The sequence below is a fragment of the Prionailurus bengalensis genome, chromosome A1 (assembly GCF_016509475.1).
Source record: "Prionailurus bengalensis isolate Pbe53 chromosome A1, Fcat_Pben_1.1_paternal_pri, whole genome shotgun sequence".
Classification (NCBI taxonomy): Eukaryota; Metazoa; Chordata; class Mammalia; order Carnivora; family Felidae; genus Prionailurus; species Prionailurus bengalensis.
Window position 1 is genome coordinate 9,056,880 of NC_057343.1, and position 5,351 is coordinate 9,062,230.

Below are 5,351 nucleotides of genomic sequence, written 5' to 3' on the forward strand. Positions count from 1 at the left end.
GAGAAGCTGTTTTCATCCTCCTTGTTCAGCTGAGAAAATGGAGGCCCACAGATGGTTAGGGAGCTTGTCCACGACTACTTGGACGTGAGGAGTACAGCTGCACCGTCGGGGGAGCCTACGATCTGGGATTCGGGAACCTTCCTTCACAGATACCCGAAGAGAGAGGGAAGAGTGGATGTGGGGCTGAAGGTGCTTGGCTGGTCCGGGCCGGCACTGTGTGTGACTTCGGGGCCTTAAGGGCCTGGCGCTGAGTCACCCAGCTGCGCCACGGAGGTGACGGGGGTGTGGGGCTCAGATTGGGTGTATTTGAGGATGGGGGGACCGGATGGATGCGGGAGGGGAGGCTCATCTGCTTGTATTTCCAGGCACATTCTCCTCCCACATAAAGACACAGGGGGACATAACAATGTTGGCAGGGGTCTGCCCGTGGCCTTGGGCCTCCCCCTTCTCATGACGTGGGGCGCGACAAGGTTCAGGCCCCAGACACCCGCCATGCCCGGACTCGCTTCTGTGAACTTCCTGACATCACAAGCGCTGTCCCATTCCCCACCCCCTCCCCGGGTGGACGAGAAAGTGGCCACGACAGTGTCTTGCACAGCTCCATTAAGAGCCTGGTGACTCTGACCTGGCCCCTTTTCCAGACGAAGTTGCCTGCCAGTGACAAAGTGAGGGAAGGGGGGAGGGGCGGGATAACCAGTCCTCAGCACAAGCTGCCAGGGAGCCCAGCCCCTTCCGGGAGGGTGAGATCTGAGCAGCACGCGGAGCAAGGCCTTCCGAGGCTAGAAGGGATGGCACATTCCACCCCAGGCCCAGGACGCCAGGACCTGGGGCCCACCCGCGCCCCACTCATCGACCTCGCTGGCCCCGCAACCCGAGGGAGGGATATCCTGCTCCACTGGGGACACATTTCCAACCCCCTCCTGAGAGAGGCAGTGCGTCAACCAGACTGTGTCCACAGACGGAAACGTTCAAAGCTGATCGATTGCTTCTTCGCGAGCAGTGTGCTCCAGGGATCAGGAAGGTGGACTTTGGGGCAAGCCGGCCTGGCTCTGATCTTGACCGCCCCCCCCCCCCTTCCTAGCTGCGTGTGACTTTTGACAAGTCAGCTACCTTCCCCCAGGCTCAACTCTCCCCCTCAGCCCCTAAGACGGGGATATGACTCAGCTGAAATTCTCCCGTCACAGCTGCGGCATTAAGTGCACCGGTGCAAGCCTCGGGCTCGGCAGCGGCTGGTGCAGCTAAGAGCCCGGTAATTATTATATGCAAATAGCCATCTTGTCGCCTTCAGGACAAGCTGCCACGTGTGCCTCCTGTTCCCACCCTTCCTCGGTCCACTCCAGGATTTCTGTGAATTTCAGGTCGCTGGGGCTCCCGATTCTGCCCGTGTTGCAGGATGAAAGGAGGGCGGCCACCCCTGGAGTGAGCTCTGTGTGGGCGCCTCCCTCGACCCGCAGCGCATCCCCAGGTCAGCACACATCCGGGCAGTGCTGGCCAGGCGAGCGTGGGCTGGCTGGGGCTGCAGGGGACGCAGAGGCACTGGGGTAGATCAACAGGCCATCACTGGCAAGGACTCTCAGTTCAGAGCTTCCCTGTGGCAGTGGCGGTTCCATGGCTTTGAGCAGAGGTGCTTGGGAGTTAGCCAGGTTAAAGGATGAAGGCAACAGCATCCGCCAACACATCTGATTCTGGGGCCGTTGGAAGGTGTGTGCGCGAGGGGCGCCTGGGTGGATCAGCCGGTTCAGCATCGGACTCTTGATTTCTGCTCAGGTCATCGTTCCAAGGATTAAGCCCCGAGTCGGGCTCTGCACTGAGCGGGAAGCCTGCTCGGGATTCTCTCTCTCCCTCTCTCTCTCTGCACCTCCCCTGCTCATGCTGTGTCTCTATCTCAAAATAAATAAACATTAAGAAAAGAAAAGAAAAAAGAAAGGGGTGTGTGTGTGTGTGTGTGCGCTTACAGAAACATCACTGACATTCATCCATTCGTTAAACATCTCTTCTGGTTTTCCAGGCACTGGGTTCAGAAATGATCCTAAGAGCACGCCTGTCCTCACAAAGCTGGTCATCGTGCAGGAGAGACAGACCAAAGACATGCAGCCTAAATAGTGTGGTAGGTGCCGTCCCAGGGACCACAGACGAGTGCCGAGGACATGTGACATTCTACTAAAAGCCATCCTGCAGGGCAGGGGGTCCGTTTGAAGGAATGTGGGAAAAGTTAGGAGTCAAGCCCGTGGCACCACTTGCCAAAAGTCTGTGGCCCAACACTGCCCACGGGGTTCCTATCCGGCCCCAACTAAAAGGAGAACAAGCAAACTGGGTTTCTCAGCTTGACGGGATCCTGGCTCAAGGGCACAAGTCTGCAAGCTTGAGGCCACCGCTCCGAAAAGAAGAGCAAGGCAGAGATAATTCCACAGTGTTAACGTTAATGACCCAGGGAACTGGGGGGCTGACTTCCTCTGCACCCTCCTCCGCCCGCCATCACACATGGGTGATGGCCTTCTGTGGGCCAGGAATGGCAGTGGCCACTTTGATGTCAAAGTAAGGAAGTCCCAGTTCAGGGGGGGCATAGACAAGTAGGGGGCCGAAGGCATGATGTGTGGGTTGAGGACCGAAGGAGGGAGCCGGCAGTGTCTCCTGAGGGAGGGCTCAGGAAAATCTCCATGGAGAAAGTGACCTCAAGCAGTACATGCCGAAAGGCTGGGGCTTTTTCTTTACGTGGCCTCGGCTGGGCCTGGCCGCCTGGAGTTCGCAGAGAGCCTCACGCCTCTTGCCACCTGCAATCTGTAGACGGGCTTCGTGGTTCTTGGAGGAGACATCGTGAGAAATCTCTGCACAGTAAGATCTGTCGGGCATAGGCAGCACTTCAAGCTCCTTGACGCTGTGGACTAGGAACTTCCGGAAGCCACTGGATGACGCGTGCTTTGTTTCCTTGTTGTTCCCCTAACCAACCAAGCTGGGCATCAGGATCTGGCCCTCGAATCTTCTGCCCACCCTATCGCCAATGCCTCTGGGCTTCTGCTTGGTTTTCTGGGTTATCGCCCACCCAGTAGCTAGACTCCTTGCTAACGGAACCCCATCTTGTTCCCGTATTGGGCAAAGCTTCCGATGGGGGGAAGCTGGAGTAGTCTGAGGTCAAGATAATGGTAACTCATGGTTTACGAATGGATGTGAGATGCACTTGTAGCCCATGGGGCGTGAAAGGCTGCTGGAGGACCTCTGGAAAAGTTCTCTTAGCTCTTAAACAGGATGCAGAGAGGCAGTCCTCTCTCTCCACTGGGGACGTGGGTGTCAGGATGTGATGCCTGGAGGCGTGAGGAAGTGGCAGCCATTTTACAACCGCGTGAAGGGACCAGCCTGAGAACAAAATTCACAGAATTGAGGATGACAGAGCAGAAAGGTGGAGAGACCCCACGTTCGTGCTTATATGGTTGATCTATTTGAATTAACTCTCAGTTCTTGTTACAAAATAATGAGTCCCTATGTTTAAAGGCAGGAGTCAGCGGACTATGGCCCGTGGGCCAAAGCACCCTGCAGCCTGCTTTTGTAAGTAAAATCGTTTATTAGGAAACAGGCATGCTTATTCCTTTACTTACTGACTACAAGCTACAATGGCAGAGTTGTAGAGTTGTGACAGAGGCAAAACCTAAAATATTTTCTATTTAGCCCATTATAAAAATGTTTGCCAATCCCAATTTAAGCCATTTACAGGTGGGTCATCTATCACCTCACACCAAAAAATTGATAACCTTGCAAGTTAGCATGTGGTGTAAATATTTGTCTTTGTCCTCTGTGGTATTACTTGCTTTAAAAATTCCAAGGTGCAGCGAATTGGGTCACAAATTCAACGAACAAGTTTTGAGGACCTTACAAACCACTCCGAAACCTAGTAACATAAAAATCACAACGTATTTATTACCTCTCCTGGCTCTGAGGGTTGACTGGGTTCGGTGAGTAGTTCTTACCTGGAGTCCCTTACGTGGTCTTGGTCAGATGTTGACCACAGCTGGACCCGGACATTCAAGATGGCACTGACAGCTTATGTGGGCTGTTGGCTGTGGCCCCTCTGTGTAGCTTGGGGACCTCACAGCATGGAGTCTGGGCTCCAGAGGGAGTGTTCTAAAAGGCAGGAAGTGAAAACTGCCAGGCCAGTGAAACACTGTGTGGACACAGTGGACACGGTGGGCCCAGCAGTGATGCTGCCATATTCTACTGGTCACGGCAGACACAGGCCCTTCCCAGTAGAAGCAGGCAGAGAGAAATAATCTTCACCTCTTGATGAGGAAGTGGCGAGTTCCCACCAGTGCGGAAGAGCTTGGGGGATGGAGACTCTGTGGTGGCTGTCTTCAGAAAATCCCGTCTGCCCTCCAGGCACGATAATTCACATCCTTCCCTCAAGCAAAAATGTTCACACCCTTTTGCACCTGCCCCCAAAGCGCATAAGAATCAGATGGAAAAACCTGGAACTTGTCATCTAAATACAGTCCAGGCACAAATGGCTTCCTCTTCCGGTGGTGTTCCTCAAACAGTTTCCTGTCAATAGAACTACCTGTGAACTAAAAAGACAGGCTACCTGCACCCCTACACACAAGCACCCAATATACACTGGGGTGTACAAATACCTGTAGGAGACACTCCTGCTCAGAGGGGGCAGGAAGAATGGGAGGCATGTAGAGCAGTCACTTGTGGGTAGCATTTCTGAAATCCCGAGATGGCTCACATTTGCCACTGAATAGCTCCCTTAGCCGGCTTCCTGCCCATAGAAGTTCGAAGGTCGAGAGGCTTCTTTTCAGTTTTGAGTCGTTCTGCCCCTTTTAGTTCACGCTGGCTGATGGTGCAGCCATCCACTCAAACTCATAAACACATTGTGGGGTTCCTAGGAATCTTGCAGTTTACAAAAGCCACACTCACAAGTGTTTTTGAGATAGGACCCTGTCTGGTTTTGGGCTTAAGGTTAGGATTCTGCGGGGCAATGCTGTTAAAACTCTTCGAAATCTTTTGCCTAGCTGAGGGTTCTAGGTAGGAGGCACACCCCTAAGTATTTCTGAAGTCTTAAAGTAGAGCCACATCCTTGAGGGGCTCTTTGGTCATCCTACTTTATAAAAAATTTACGCTCCGGGCGCCGGGGCGGCTCAGTGGGTTGAGCGTCTGACTTCGGCTCAGGTCATGATCTTGCGGCCTGTGAGTTCGAGCCCCACGTCGGGTTCCGTGCTGAGGGCTCAGAGCCTGGAGCCTGCCTCGGATTCTGCATCTCCCTCTCTCTCTGCCCCTCCCCCACTCTTGCTCTATCTGTCTCTCTCTCAAAAATAAACACTAAAAAAAAATTAAAATAAATAAGAAAATAAATAATTTACTCT

At 53.6% G+C, this 5,351-nt stretch overlaps 1 long non-coding RNA gene across 1 annotated transcript; it reads right to left on the bottom strand.

The window, feature by feature from the left end:
* Window positions 1–1,975: 1,975 nt before the first annotated feature.
* Window positions 1,976–4,694, bottom strand: LOC122481062. Its single transcript, XR_006296741.1, has 2 exons — window positions 3,960–4,694; window positions 1,976–3,351 (listed from the first exon to the last, which is right to left on the bottom strand). It is a non-coding gene; the product is annotated as an uncharacterized LOC122481062 (long non-coding RNA).
* Window positions 4,695–5,351: the final 657 nt, after the last annotated feature.